The following is a 17,175-nucleotide window of genomic DNA, read 5'->3' as shown; positions in this document are numbered from 1 at the left end:
CATGATACCGCTTAAGCAAACGGAGCGAGATATTATTCGTGTGACCACCAGAGGCTCGCATTATTAAAATATCGGTGGGAGTACTTAGCAGAATACGTTTCGTACAGCGGTACTCGTGGCCTGAAGGAGATTTCACAGTAAACGTGCTAAATGGAAAAAGAACTCAGCATAAGTGTTATCTAATGAAAAACATCCAATAGTTTAAAGTTGAACCTATAGTTGTCTAAGCTACAACATGGTGTTGTACACAGCACTAATTTTTTTTTTACCTATTTAAAAAAACCTATTTAACGTATTAACCTTTATAAAAAAGCATTTCTTTGTTACTTTAATTGCTTGTTCAGCTTTTGATAAAGTGAAGAAACCTTTATTATATGAAAGAAATTCCTTGTACAATATGTATTGTTCCCAATATAATAAGAATTAATGATGCTCCTAAAAGTTTTCTATTTATCCATAAAACTTAAGGCTTCCAATAACATTTTATCTTACAACTCTCGAATATTTTATCAAAAATTAACGATTTTTCTATTTAATAATGAACTAAATTTTACTACCTTGTTAGATATAAAACCCAATACTTTATTTTACGAAAAGTTTTAACTCTACTTAAGTCACGTAGGTAAAATAATTTCGAAGGAACACTTGCTTGCAAGCTTTTACGACATATTTGTCGCAATCGTAAACTGCTGTCTACATTAAAGATTCTGAAAACACTCTAAGCCAAAACTTGTTTTCTCGTAAACCATTATAAATCAAGAATCCAACCAACTGCTTGGGATATAAATTGCTTTTCTTTACTTTCAACTCTAAATTCTTTCCGACGAAGAGAATCAGCATTGTTATTGTGAAAGTTATAAATGGAAGAATGAAAGGAATTATTCGGTGGCCCAAATGCTTTCTGTATAATCCATTCTTCTCGAGAAGTTGCGTTAATCATCTACCTGTAGTTTTCTCTCAGCCGCAGTATAATAATTTGGGAATTTTCTTAACTAAGCAATGTTTACTAGATATCAATAAAATGTCTGCATTTTTGTACGTTGCATAGTCTATTCAAACTGTAATTGTTTCCTAATCTCCTAACTATAATAAAAAAAAATAAGAAATTGCGTGAAAATTTTACCCACGCATTCATTTTCTTATTTTTTATTTTATTTTATAGCCGGCATGGAACAGCCTTCCCTATTGTAAGTTTACTGGTATCAATGTCCAATTCCGTGGTATTGTAATTTCGAACCGAACCCAAAGCTCTTGGAAGTCATTGGATCAAGCATTGGGACTTTTTTTTTCTTTCCTCCAAGCCCTGACCATGTACCTAGGTTATGAAAACCCCTTAACCATATAGCCTAGGACTTGGCCACGTCCAGCTCCACTCCAGCCTAGGAACGGGTCCAGTCATCGGTATTAAGTTTGAAAATATTCTACTTAACATGATATTTAAAAGGAAAAGAAAAATTTTAACTGAAAGTGTGGAATTTAAGAAGAAATAAGAGAAAGAGAAAGAAAAGAAAATTATATATGTGAAATAGGAGATTATTAAAATTTTAATAATCTCCTAGTCCAAGCATTGGGACTAACTAGCCTTAACGGAGGACTTTTTGGTGGAGCTACCCGTTACTTGGAGAGGAAAACAGCAAAAAACTTTCACGGTTAGCTCGACGACCAGGTGATTCTAACCCATGATCCGTCTACAACTAAGGATATTTTTACGTCAGCATTGGGGTCGCTGCAAGCCGGGAGCAGAATTCTAATCAACCAGCCATCGCTGGAATTCGAACCTGTTACCTCATTTCAAAGCAAATGCTCTATTCCCTAAACAACCACGGCTCCTGCGCATTCGTTTATCCGCGTGCCTTTTTTATAACTTCTTATTTATTTGTAATAGTATCGTGAATTTGAAGAAATATATAAGCGAAGGGCAAATTTAGCCTCGAATACTAAAAATTGTTCACAAGTTTTAACTAGTTCACTAGTCAGTGATGTTTGAAAAATGATTTTTTCTTACAGATTTAGCATTTGTTGCTTTTATGAAAAAAATTGCAACGATTTAGCTTTTTAAATTATTTTAAAGATAAAATCAGGAACGTATGCTAGCATACAAGTCTATTTAAATAAAAACGAATTTCATGGGGAACTTTCTGCACAGTTTAAACACAATAGTACAATTGTCTTTGAACGATAATGTCTGATGAGCCCAAGCAAAATCAACGAGGAGTAGCGTCACCAAATCAGAAATTACAAAAAACTTTCAGAACACATGTTTATTTTGTTTATTCTTGGTTACACTTTTGCCACTTGTTTTTATAAAAATAACGAAAAATCAATATTAATGAGGACAAAAAATATGTACTACAGTACAAATTCATCAAAATATTTATTGTGATAAATCTTGACTATCTTGTGTAGGCCACGATCTATAGCTTTATTTTTTAGGACAAATATTACTGAGGCATATTTATTTTTATCATGCCGAGTTCAACTTATTTTCTAAAACTTTTAAAGTAAAATCAGTAAGAAACAAAAAAAACAACAAAAAAAAATTAAATTATTTTTTTAATTAGCTCATTTTATGGTGCTTTACAAATTTCTGTATATTTGTATTATGTTAATCAATATAGATTTATTTATTTACAATTTTTCCTCCCGTACGAGTGTTCAGCTTATAACGTATAAAATATTCGTTTCGTAAATACAGGATGAAGCAAAACCAGGTCATAAAAAATTTAATCGATTAATTTTAATCATATTGCAAATAATCATAAATAAAGATTAAAATATCAAAAGCCTTAAGTAATCGTAATTTACTATTGCAATTGTATCCGTGTGTAAACTTTGTACTGCGTACCAACTTCACTTATTGAGTAAGAAAAAGTTGAATTAGCCTATTCATTTTATTTTCACCTATTTTCACCTATATTCACCTATTTCATTTTTGTAAAAAGATTAGCACTCATCTAGCATATTTATGTAACCAAACAGAAGTCACCACAAATCAGAAAAGAAATAAAAAACATGAAAATCGTTAAACTTAAAAGGTCGTTAACTCAACGAGTATTTAAAGAAGGCCTTGCAACTAAAATTGAACTAAGGCTACAAATAATAAGAATCTGCAATTTTATATAATAATGATTGAATTAAATCTTGATTACAATTTTAATTTTGATTCAAGTAATCATGATTACATGCAATCTTAATTTTAAAAAAATTGCATACTGTATTCAATACTTTCCAATTCTACACTTTTTGTTAAACACAATGTAAAAAAATATATCACAAATTACACAAGAAATTTTCATTGGGGATTTTATATATTTGAACGCATATGCATAACCATCGATTGAATAAAAATTAATAAATAAATAAAAATAAAATTTTACTTGCATATTACAGATTACGCAAATAATATAGCTTTACATATAGAACTTTGAGAACTTTTTTTAAATTTGTTGCAGACCATATTTGTTAGTGCTTCTCCTTTCTGTCGTTAAAAGTAATTTTATATTGAATACATATAACTAATTTTATTATGTTACGCTAATAAAATCAGATAATAGCAATATATTGCTACGTCATAAACTATTATTTAAATTATTTTATTCCATTACGTATGTCTCACAAAATCAAATATAAGAAATAGCTTCTTATGCTGGTATATAACTCTGTAAGGGACATATTTCAACTATATTAATGCTTCGGAGCTGTATGACATATTCTATAGCCAAAGAAAGAAAGATGACAATCTTCGAATTTTATTCCTTTTGAAATAACGATACGGCATTCAGCCAGAGCACATAAATTCCTACAACTGAAGTATCATTATTTGTTCAGTCTTTCTTGGGAATAGTTTCACTTCCCTTTTTTTCAAACAGTTACATTTATAAGAATTATTTTTGTACCTCTTAGCTTTTCATTTCTTACATTTAATGTCTGAAGGTATAAAGGTATGACATTCAGAACGAGTTTTCTCAGTGATTAATGCACCCATATATATGGCAAATGATGTTCGTATATTGCAGTATTCGAATAAATAGCTAACGCATATTTTTCGTCATACATGGTACACCTAATGGACACAAAATGGCATTTAGTTATCGCCGCCTGCCCTCATCGGCTTTGTAAGATGCTAAAATTTATTCCTGAGAATTATTACTGGAAAAAGATGTTATTAGGAATAAAAATAAGTGTAAAGTTCCAAAAATTATAAGGCTTGCTGGAGAAGTTAATATAAGGACACCCAAATCATGAAGTATCTATTAAATATTTTGTTTTATTTATTTATAAATTCTGCTAACATCATTTTTCAATTATTAGTATAATTAATTGTACTGTTAAAGATCAATATTTCCATTTGAGGTACCCAAACACCTTTATAAGTCAATTTTAACTGAATCAAGAAATTTAAGGAATTTATCTAAAATAAATTCATTTGTAAAACTATTTGAGTTTTTGTAAATTTATTTTTCAATTTTTAAATTGTTTACTTTTGAACTATTTCAGGTTTGATTCAGATTAATTTAGACCAGAATTTATGGTACAGTTAATTTAGGTCACTTTGCTTGATTTGAAAATTATTCACGTCGATTAGTGAAGGAAAGAAAATTAATTTCTAGGTTTGTCGGAAAGACTTGTTGAGTTGTGATGTTTTGGCTTCGTTTTCATTGTATCTTGCATTAAAAAAACTGATGGGCGAAGTTACTAATCGTAGTACCTTTGCCTAACAGATGCATTCGCTTGCAAACTGCCTTTAAACTCGACTCATCCTATGATAGAGCAAAAGCAAACGCTGAAACAAATGAAAGAATTCCTTCATCCCTATTTATAATTTTTATAAGTTATATTTATAATAGGTAACCGTTAAAATGTTGAATTCTTGATTTAAAATTTTATCTGATGGTTGATAAAAAAATAACGAGAAACATACCCATATGGCGTGCAGCTTTGAAACATCTTCAAGCGGAATTCGCCTGATTGTTTCTTTGGAGGTAGAGTTCAAAAACAACGTTGGTCAGACAACTAGTGGAGTTTTCCTCCAGTTTTTTTAGGAAAAATAATCACATTCCATTTCTCTATGTTTCTCAAATAGAGTCACAAATGCTAGTGTCCCTTTGTTTGAAAATATCTTAAAATATCTTCTTCAAACGGAATTCTCCAAATCGTTCACTTGAAGGTGGAGTTTTAAGAAACAATGCTGATTAGATAACTGGCGGACTTTTCATCAAGTTTTTTAAGAAACAAATCTCATTCCATTTCTCTATGTTTCTCAGATTACAAATGTTTAAAATATTTGCAAGGTAATGCTTTCAATTATTTTTTTAAAAAAAGGAAAGAAAGGAAATAAATTTCCCAACTGCATTGGTCTCACGCCTGAAAGCCCAATTGTCTCATTCATTTTAATTTTTTGTACTTTCATCATGCACTTTCGCCTTGAGAACTTTTTGAATCTTCCACGCTCTTAGTCTGCATAGCTCTCGAGATTTTTTTACTTGATAAGAAGTGGACAAAATTAGCTCGTTTTTCCGATGCATCATTTAGTAGCATTGCCCTAAAAAACAAAAATATGACAGTTGGAATATAAATATTTGACAATCATGTCCTATATTCTTTGTAAATGGAATATGCATTTCAAGGTTACGCGACTTCCCTTTTCGGTTACCATAGTATTCACAAAACTCGCCTTACCCCTACGCCGGTACGTTATTATTATAAAAATATCGTAATAATATGCAGTTATGAGTTATAGATCAGTGGTTTCCAACTAACATGAGGCCGGGGGCAGCAATTAAAAACACCAGTCAAATGGCGGGCAGCAACTTTATCTTAATTTTATACAGGACTCTTTTATGATTAAAGGAACATTAAATATTACTCTCAGACTTTTATCAAGTTGTACAAAACAAAAATATTGAATTACAAATTAAAATAAGAAGTAGATGCACCATTGGTATGTTAAATTTCACAGAAACGAAGAAATTAGTTTTTTTTTTTTTTTTTTAACGAAGGAAAAGTATTTTAAACCCACATAGATTTTTTACGAAAATTGTCCGCAAAAAAAGGACAACTAATATATTTGAGTTTACGGGCCACAAAAGAAGGCTTCGCGAGCCGGATGTGGGCACGGGGGCCACCAATTGGTTACCACTGCTATAGATGCTCCTTAACTGCCGTGTGAATAAGAAGAGTAGTGTTGCTGCCTGTCACATAGTTACCAAGGCGACGAAGGTTGAAAATGTGACCTTTGGGCGCCAATCATAATTATAGCTCGTTCACCAGGAGTTGGCACTTGGCTCCGCCTTCATCACGTGGTATACGACGATACCATTTCGCTATTTTTGGGAGAAGGTTGTGAGCAATCCTGAACAATGTTGCTATTTGGCGATCGTTTGGCAAAAATATTTATTTCGCAAACTTTATATGCATTTTTTTAACAATAAATATTTCATAAATTTGATGATATTTTGCACCATTTTTTATGATATTTCTTTCTTTTGAGTGAATAGTTTGTCCTTTATGAGACATTTCGCTGGGAGAACAGCAGTTTTTAAATTTAAACTATATTTAATTGGCAAGTGTAACAAAAGGTATAATAACAGATGATAAAGCAAAGTAAATGACTGAAAAAGAATTCACTTTTTGTGTTTGGCGCAAATTAAGGGTTGTCTCAATTTCAACAACGGAGATGTTTCTCTTCTAACTCCCGCACTGAAATGAACTCTGCGTCCCAGGAGGTGGAGCCAAGACTCAACTTCTGGTGAACGAACTATAAAGTTGTTGTAGTTTACTATCTTAAAACTTTATATACAGTTTCCGTCTGTGATAGTATTTTGTTTCCAATGTTTGCTACACACGAGTTCATGGGCGCAATATTATGAAATTCCAGATTCTACAATTTTGTCAAGCATGAACGAGTATCAAAACGCTCAAGCATGATGTCACGGTTTTTCCCCCGTTTTGGTTAAAGCAATTTTAAAGGAAAACGTAATGTTGAATCTGTTGATTCGAATAGTAAACAATTAAGTGTTTCCATCTTATAATTATTTACTTTTATCACCTTTTTTTATTAATTTTTGACGCATAATATCTTTTTCTATAAGCAGAGAGTAGATAAATTTATCTTGATAATTTTATCAAAAATCATTTGAATAATATTTATAAGAAATTTCAGAAGTGACATATAACTGATAAAAATAACAGTTATTCGTATTTATCTATTAGCTTAAAAAGAAATGCGGTGTATAACAAAAATTTTATATTCAACAAAAATACGAAGAAGTTGAAATACTTGAATCGTAATTTATTTTAGTATTAAAAATACCCAATAACTTATCAAATATTTATAGAAGAGGGGGGGGGGTAAATTGTGACGTTATCACAATGCTCATTCTAGCTTCTTTTCGCCCTAGTCACACTAATGCCCTCTGCAATTTTAAATAGAAAAGATGAAAGGTCTACCATTCAAATTCACAACATGAATTTGAAAAGTAGATTCTCTATAATCCATAATTTATTGTATGTTTGCTATTTCTGTGTATTTTCTATCAATGCTCTCATTTCATTTATAGTATAGAAGTTCAGAACTGTTTATTTAATTTTAATAAAAGATTAATGGGATTAATTTTAAGAATAATTTAATTAATAATACGAATAATTTTAATAATTTAATATTGAATCAAGATAAGATTGCGTAAGTTTATATTAAGTAAAACCAATAATAGAAATATACAAAATTATTCTGCGATTTCTTCTCGTCAACGAGTATTTATGTTTTTTACAACAACGAGGCACTATACTCAGTTGGGTAGAAAATATTATCATTTAGTTAAATGAATCTCCATTTTTCACGCTCTAGCATCAGAGTAAAACTTCTTAATTTACTTGTCCGTTCTTATTTATCATGACGTCACCGATACTTTTAACGTTATGGGTATCACTCTAAATTAATTTTTATCTTATATAATATAAAGTAAATAAAACTTACATTTTTAAATGGGTTTAAATACATAGAGACATGTTTCATACACGTTCAGTCTTTTTATTCAAAATTTCTAAAACAATAAAAAAAAAGCGTCTATGTATATCTAACGAGTCCCATTACATAAATTTTAACGTATAACATTATCCACTTTCAATTTATTACACGGAAATGGTGTATCATTTTCTCTTGAATAATTCATTCTATTTGAGATAAAATCATCAGATTATATTAGATATTTGAAAGATATTCTCCAAGTATAAATAGAACGTTTTAACTGAGAATAGCTTTTTAGAATAATCAGTTATCAAATATTCCTGAATATCAAATACATACTCGTATATCCTTCGATATTTAATTTTAAAAATAAGAAGGAATTTTGGCACAGAACCTGCTTGGAATAATGTTGCAGCTTTCCACATTGTATTACTTAATGGAACATATTTTTAACGTAATGACTTTTCTTGCGCAGTTTCAGCAAAGCTAAATAATTTAAAAATATAAATCATCAGTATATTTAAAGATTACTTTAAATATTCAGGAGAAAATGGCTTAAACAATTTTAATTATGCTTAGTCAGTCTCTATAATTGATGAAGTGAAGTTTTTAATGTCAGCTATCAAAAAAGCGTCAAACAGTCTTCTAGTGAAAAATTTCAGAGAGTCCATTGAATTTACTCTGTAAATCGTTTAAGAAATCCTTTATTTTATAAAAGATTTCTTAAAAATAGCGTTATTTACAAAAAACTAACGTTTTCTAGATCGAAAAACGAAATTCATGCTGATGCTTTAGAATTTTAAATCTTCCATAACTTGTGTGTGCCAAATTGGAGCTAATACAAATAACTGAGTATCAAACAACGAAATATAATTAAATTATTTGCTTTTATTTTTTATTAAACTTTTTTTAATTGCCAAAATTTTTATAAAATCTTTAAAAATCATACAATTATCGGTTTCAAAAATGAATCATACAAATAATAATTAATTTTGTCAAAAATAGTTTAAGACATTTGAGTAATATTTTGCTACCTTTGAAAAGATTTTGGGTTTGATTTTTGACTAATATTTTATTAATTTACTTTTACTTTATTCTTAGCTACAACGTATAGTCCCTGTAATTCGAATTTGTCTTCGTACATATTAATACATATCATACAGTGAAATGTAATACATTCATTCGCTTTCAGTTTAGCGATTTTCATTAAACTTTGGTTTTAATTGCAGCTTTCATAGAATCTTTAAAAATCATACCATTGTTCGATTCAAAAATAAATCGTAAAAAAAGAAATAAATTTAACGGGAATAATTTCGTTAAAACATTTGAGTAATATTGAAAGTGCTTGTTTTATTATTTTTGATTTATTCTCTATTACAACTGTTAGCTCCTGTTATTTAAATTTATGCTCATGCTAATTAATACATATACAGTGAAATATAATGTATTCATTCGCTTTCAATTAATTTCATATTAAACTTTGGTTTTCATTGCCAACTATCGCGGAATCTTCAAAAATCATACGACTGCTAGATTCAAAAATAAATCTTGAAAATAAATAACTCTGTCAGAAATAATTTTCTAGAACATTTTATTATTGTTGAAAGCACAGATTACTTTTGATTTATTCTTTACTGCAACGTGTAGTCTCTGTAAACCAAATTTGTGTTCATATAAATTAATAATATCAAAAAACTAAATGTACCTTCACTCGCTTTCAGCTTAGTTAATTTTTTTATTGAACTCTGGTTTTAATTACTAGCTATCGTAGAATCTTTAAAAATCATAGAGTTGTTAGAGTCAGAAATAAATCATGAAAATAATAATTAACTTTGACAGAAACAAATTCTTTAAAACATTTGAGTAATATTGAAGGAACAAGTTTTTATTACTTTTGGGATAATAAGCAAAGTTTATAAGTTATTAGAAAGAACACCAAAGTTTACTAGTTATGACTACTCAAAGCAAAAAGGATAAGACTTACTCTGGAGAGCAATTATTGAGCTATCTTGACGTTAGAGGTTATTCTAACATTACTTGGGGCAACTAGGTCACTTAATAAAAAATATCCGAATTCTATTTTGCTATTACCGTTTCCCTGAGGTCCTACCACTATAATCCGAAATAGATAAAACATCTTATGCCGACTCTAAAAATATTACTAAGATGTGTATATAACGAATACGTCGGCATCCAATATAAAGGAAAATATTTATCATCTTTCAAATGATTTTTCGTTAAATCAAGATTTAAGTTGAACTAAATATTGTATTAATGTGACTTATATAAATCGGAAGTTAAAATCGGATGGTTAGCAATATTATTTTATTTGGTGGGGGCAAGTTGAGAAATGTTAAACAGTGTAGAGCATTTTAACACTTTCGTTGATGCTGGGTGTTCTGTAATGGCCACTCTTCACAAATATTTTCTGGTTTCTTGTAGAGAATAAAGTAAGCAATAAACACTTTAGAGTTCGCAAACAATAGTATGGAATTTTCATACCTTAGTTTACATATAAATGTTTTGTTAAAGAATGTTGCCCCTTGATTCATAAAAAAATTTGGATTAGTTTGTCTATCACTTCATTACTGTCATAGTGTCAAAACGATTAGTATGCGATGCTGACTCACGCAGTCATGAAGATGCTCGCATTTTTTTTCAGGACTCAACTAGTTCCAATGAAAAAAAACACATAAAAAGAACAAGACATTAAAATTAATGAAAGACTCTTGAACTTGCAAAAATAGGACTGAAGATGCTCGTATTTTTTCACAAGGCTCAATCAGTTCCCAAGAAGAAAGAAAGGATAAAAATAGAACAAATTATTAAAATTAATGAAAGACTCCTTAACTTGCAAGAATAGGACTGAAGGAGATGCTCGCATTTTTTCTAAAGATTCAACCGTTCCAAATAAGAAAAAAACGGAACAAAATATTGAAATTGATGAAAGACCCTTAAACATGAGTAAAAATTTTTTTTTTTTTTTTTTTTTTTTTTTGCATTGATTCTGAACTTGTGTTTTGTATTGTGTATTACAAAACTTTTAAACATTTGGATATTTTCTACCTGCAAAACAAAAGCAAAACAAAGCGATGGAAGTGGTTAATTTTTTATGAAAAATTGGATGAATCCAACTTTTCTCTGACAGACATTGTTTTCAAAAATCCAATTTCAAGGAAACAATGAAGCAAATTCCATTATTATGAAGATTGATTCAAATTGATGCTTTATGAGCTTGCAAGCTGAAGTCTTCGCGATTATGATATTTCTTGGTTTTAAAACCTTGAAACATTATCTGTTAAAAATATTAAAACATGTGTGATGATAATGTTTCGTAAGTTTCATAGCTGAGAATCGTATCTAAAACCAAAATGAAATAATAATAATAATTCACTTTACTTAAAAAAATTTGAAGAATTCAATATTTTTCAGAATGATGTAATCAAAAACTATATTGAAGGGAAAATATTAAATAAATTATTTTTAAAATGAAGATAATTCGATATATTCAGGTCATTCATTTTATAGGAGTACTCAAAAATTAAATTATTTAAATTTTTTTAAACAGTGTAATTGGCATAATGTGCCTGAACCTTTATTTTTTCCCTTATTTTTGATAGAGCTCATCTACTGAATCGAGATGGCTCAGAAGATACAGCGCTCGCCTCACAATGAGGGGATCCGGGTTTGAATCCCAGCAATGACTGAAATGAATTTCCTGGTTAGCTCTACCTACAGCTCTAACATAAAATATCCTTTTATGTAGACAGATCATGGGTTAGAGTTCTCTTGGAGTTTGGTCAATATTGGTTTGTTTTCATGGATTCCCACCCCATGTAACGCAAATGCGAGTTAGTTCCATGAAAAATAGTCCTCCACGAATGCAAATTTCTCCCAATACTTGATCCATCCCAGTGATAATTGGTTGATACGAAACCGGCTCACACCTACCACAGTGCTGACGCCTTCCAATTATTAGAGCGTTCGCTTTCCCAAGAGGTTAACTGGGTTCGAATCCCTGTGATGACTGGTAGGTACGAATTTTGCACCCGGCTCGCACCAACCACGGTGATGACGTAAAATATTCTCAGTCTTAGTGGTAGACGGATCATGGGTTAGAAAACCCTTGCAGTCAGGCTAAATGTGATAGGCTTTCTTAGTTTTCCTCTCCATGCAAAACAAATGCGGGTTATATCCCTCAAAAAGTCTTCCGCGATGACTAGTTTATCTCGATGTTTTTTTCAAAAGTTCCCTTGTCTTCTGGAATGGGTTCAAAATTTCCAAGCTACGGAGTTGAACATAAGTCACAGTATACTCAAAAAAATTTGGTCGACTATTAACGACAGGTACAAAATAACATATTTATCTACTATAAAGAGGATTCAACAATTCGACAAACGATTAGTATGTAATTTATAAGAATAATTTGCTTCATTTTTACATTAAAATGTAGTATAGAAATAGCTTTCAAATAATATTAGTTAAAATTTTTCTCAGAATCATCTTAGAAACTCAATTTTGAAATAATTTAAATTGTATTAAACATAGAAATTGTTTGGAGAAAATTCAAGACATTTATGAAGGAAAATAAATCATATTAAAACTTATATGAAAAACTTTTCTGCTCTAAACTGCATTTCTCGATCCAATATTTTTTTTTATTAACCAATGAGCTTTTCTAAAACTTTTACATAAATAGCAAAAACATATCACGAATATAAATGCAGCAGAAATAGAATATCTAAATATATCTGAAACTTTTCAAGAATTTATTTCAAAGGAATTCTTCAGCACTTTTTCAAGTCTGACAAGGATAAAACAAATTTTATATCCTTCTTTTGAAAAACAAATCACCGACTTGAATGCACAAAAAATTTTACTGACATTCTTTAATTTGAGTTAAAGAATTTATTCATCTCTACGGTCAAATTAACATTTATAATCTTGTAATTTAATAACTTCAATTTTATTGGTTTAAAAATTACATGCTTAAAGAAATATATTAAATATGTTTACTGAATTGCAGTGTAGATCTATTAAGAATGCATTTCAAGATTTTTATTTAAATTAAAAGTTTCATTTTGTATCTACATTTTACTATAAAATTTATCAATAATATTTACGAGTTTTTTTTATTAAACCTGTAGCTATTTAGAAGGATTAAGATTAAAGTAATTTTTCAAATCTCACTTGATTAAAGTTCTGGCAGGAATAATTAAAAAATTTAAGAAGTTTAAAAAATTTTAATAAAAACTTAATTTTCAAGCTAACAAGAAATTTTTAAGAAAAAAACACAATTTGCACTTACAGCATGATTTTGTCTCACGATCCAGGAGAACAACGTGTTTTGCGTCTGACGTCAGTTTGCGAGTTGAGAATAGAAACAGCAATATCTCCTTGACTCAAATGACGATGGGGTTGGCTTAGCGGTATCGTCCGCCAAACGTAGTGCATAGCGTGGAGGTAGCGGGTTCGAATCCTGCTATTACCCTGGCTGTGTCTTCGTGCTGTCCTCCTCTGTATTGTGCTATCTGTCCTTCTATTTGACAAAAATTTATAAGCCTAATTGAGCACTCAAGCCTGCCAATGTTTGTAATTCCAATAAATAAATTAAAAATCAAATTAGGGCCTCCTTTATCAAGCATTCTCTTTCCGTCAAATACTCAACAACATGGAGGTACTGAATTCGAATCCTGCCGTTCTTCTTAGATGTATACTCGAAATACATTTCTCTAACTTTTGTTACCTGTTCGTCAACTTGACAAGGATCCCACAGTTCCCGATAGATCCAAGGCAGGGTTCACTATTGATCACCAAAGTAGAGCATTACTAAGCGTGATTGTAACCGTTCTGATCAGCCTGGGAAAGAATTGAAGGAGTGGCTTAACGATCATCGCTTAACTCTTCTACTGCTATTTGGCGGAGCGGTGAGATCACACGTCCAGATAGACCCCATATATCGTATTTGAAAGGCACACACAAGCCTGAATATATGTTTAACAGTCCCGCAGTGAACTGATCGTTAAGACACAGTTCCCAGCAGATCACTGAAGTCAAGCATCACTGACTGCCAAGAGTGTGCAGTATTGGTCCTCGTTAAACTGTTCTACCGTAAAGTGTTGTACTTAGCGTGCAGGTCGTCGGGGTACCGAAGCGAGGGTGCCATCCCCTCTGCAGAGGATTAAAATTGTGATGGCATGTCTTCGGATCATCCTCATGAATGCTTCCCAGATCTTCGCCAATAGCCCTTTGTGCAGCTCTAGTGTGACGTAAATGAACTACAAGAGCAACAATATATTTGACAATAAGAAAATTGACCCACAGAGGTCAGGGGTGACTCTGGCTGAGTGTTCTCGCCGTTCTGCGAAGCAATTTACAGCTTGAAGGTAGCAAGTTCGAATGCGGCCGTAACTCTGTATGTATCGTTGTGACATCCTTCTCTAACTTCAACTTGAAGTACTGTCAATACTTCAACTTGACAAGAACTTATAAATTGTTCTTTGTAATAAACGCACTTGCATATATAAAAAATTATACTGCGCAGTTTTCCATTATTGTCGGTACATTTTTATTGGCCGGAAAATCACTTTGTAGCCTCCAGTTTTCCCGATTTAAATATTTTTTGGTTGTCATTCGCATAAAATAATTGAAGTAGTTGTAGTTCATTTACGTCGCACTAGAGCTGCACAATAGGCTATTGGCGACGGTCTGGGAAACATCCCTGAAGATGATCCGAAGACATGCCATCACAATTTTGATCCTCTGGAAGGGGGGGTGGCATCTCCGCTTCTGTAGCCCAACGACCTGCACGCGAAGTCGAGCACTTTACGATAGAACAGTTTAACGAGGACCAATACCGCACACCCTCGGTCTCTACGCAGACTGGTCCAAGTGGTCACCCACCCGCACACTGACCGCAGCCAGTGATGCTTGACTTCGGCGATCTGCTGGGAACCATGTCTTAACGATCAGTCCACTGCGGGACTAAAATTAATGAAAGTCGTGAAGGTATTGTTTTCTTCCAGAATATTTTTGCATACCAAATTTAAAGATATTTACCCATAGTATTTATTTTTCGTATTTTACTCTGATATTATTACGTTTTAATTTTGATTGTTTTCTGAATTAAAAGTCAAAAACTAATAGATTTGCTTCTTTATTTAAACTTAGTTTTATAGTATTACCTTACTACGCAACATTTTAAGTATTGCTTATTTGAATCGGTGTCTAAACTTACAGTAACTGATTTACTATTATTACTTTTTGATCTAAATTATATTAACATGCTATTATAAATTATCGTTAAATAGGTCCGTTTAACTTTTCAGAACTTAGTAATCAGCATCATGCGCAGTGTGATGTATCCACTAATTGTATTCAATTTATCAGTTTTTTTGATAAGCGATAATATTAAATTACGGTTATTAAATCACTAAATTGATTGCAGCAATATATCTTTATTTGTTATTTTTTTAAAAAATGGTTGCTAATCAAAATTATTTATGCTAACTAATAGATCTTAATAGAATCATAAGAGAAATTTTTTCATGTGAGATCTGTCATACAAATTACCAATTAAATTTAACTCAAAATACATATTAAATTTAACATTAGAAGAGCTGTTGGAGTCATTTTGATCATTTGTGCCATTTCCTAAGCTGTTTTTGAATATTCGCGTAAGCTTCGAAGCTCATATTTTTTTAACATTTCCTAGGTTATTTCTTAATATACTATATCAAAATTTCATGCGTCTATGTTGATTATTAAAATACATAATTATAGAAATATCAAAAACAGCCATTCAGAAGGAACCATTCCCTTACTGAGTAAATATTAATACCATAGTTTAACTTTTCACAATGAATTTTTTAACATTCTCTAAAGCTCTCGACAGTGTAAGCTACGTTTTAATGTGTTTAAATATGTGTGTTTGCAGAAAATATATTTCACTTTATTATCGGGAATTAACAGAGAATATATCCGATTTGAAGAAATAGATACAATGTAATTTCAACTCAAACAACTTCAAGCCATTATTTAAAGACTTTAAAGATGTCATAAATACAACGCAAACAAATTAATTACACAAACTTACTTACAAATTAGTAATATAGGAACCGAGCAAAAAATGCAGCATTTACGTAAAACAACAGGAACTATGCTTTAAAAGCACTTTCTTTACATTTTAGAATCGATGCGATGAGAGAAAAAACAAGGAAACCAAATAAACTTTAAAAAGATAGTCTTCCTTTTAAAAAAATTAAGTGATCATCTTCCTATTCATTTAACCTAACACTCGAGAAAAACAACAAAATATTCAAAAAGAGTACTACTCTTAAAATAGCTATCGAACTATTTTCAATACAACATCGCTATCTAAATCCAAGAAGTGATCTTGAGAATTTAAATGAAATATGTTTATTTTGTTTTGATCCTTTGCAGAAAAAGCTTCTTCGGAAAAAACTTTAGGCTAAGATTTTGAAAACAGCCTATAATACCGGTTCTATGGAAATTCTTTGGGAATAAAGTGGAAATCTAGAAGCGATTTTAAAACCCGAAACGTTTTTATATACCTGCAACAGAAGTTACGAAAGGGAAAACATAAAAATAATGTTTCGGATTTGTATGTTTTTTTTTTCCTTTAAAGTTTTCAAAAGAATCCGAAGCAGTTCATATTGGTAAAAACAAAATTTTTTATTTCAAATATAGGGATTAATAAAAATTCTCAAAACTTAAAGTTGCATACAAAAATTTAATCCTAGAATTGCTAGTCAAAAAATATAGGAATAAAAATAATTATAATAATGCCAATAAATATATTCTGCATTTAAATTAAGAAAAGGAATGAAGGGTCCTGGTTGCAGGGCATTGGGGATATATCAAGAGGTCTTGTGTTCAAACCCCGTTCACTGTGTTGCTGATGGGTGCCCGCTAAATCTGTCGGGGTCACAAAGTCCTCCAAGTTTCCATAACAAATTACTGCTTTTGGGGTACTCTTTTTATTTTATTTTATAACCTTCGTTAAACAGCCCACTCAATTTTTGGGTTTACGACAGCTAATGTTCAACTCCGTAGCCTTGTAATTTTGAACCTAATCCAGAAGACAAGGGAACTCCTGGATCTAGTATTGGGAGAAATTTCGCCTTCGTGGAGGATTTTTCGAGGAACTAACCCGCATTTACGTTACATGGATAGAAAAAACACGAAAA

General features: G+C 30.9%; 1 long non-coding RNA gene across 1 annotated transcript in view; it reads right to left on the bottom strand.

Annotated features, from left to right (window-relative positions):
• LOC122269297 (uncharacterized) overlaps positions 1-13,961 on the bottom strand; it is a 30,590-nt gene extending 16,629 nt beyond the window's left edge. The window contains exons 1-2 of the long non-coding RNA XR_006225110.2: positions 13,275-13,961; positions 4,922-5,542 (exon numbers count right to left, since the gene is read on the bottom strand). This is a non-coding gene — a long non-coding RNA (uncharacterized LOC122269297). The remainder of the gene's footprint in view (positions 1-4,921; positions 5,543-13,274) is intronic.
• Between the last annotated feature and the right edge of the window lie 3,214 nt (positions 13,962-17,175).

This window comes from Parasteatoda tepidariorum, chromosome 2 (assembly GCF_982258835.1).
Source record: "Parasteatoda tepidariorum strain Cologne lab strain chromosome 2, Ptep-v5.0, whole genome shotgun sequence".
NCBI classification, from domain to species: domain Eukaryota; kingdom Metazoa; phylum Arthropoda; class Arachnida; order Araneae; family Theridiidae; genus Parasteatoda; species Parasteatoda tepidariorum.
This window is presented reverse-complemented; position numbering and strand designations above follow the sequence as displayed.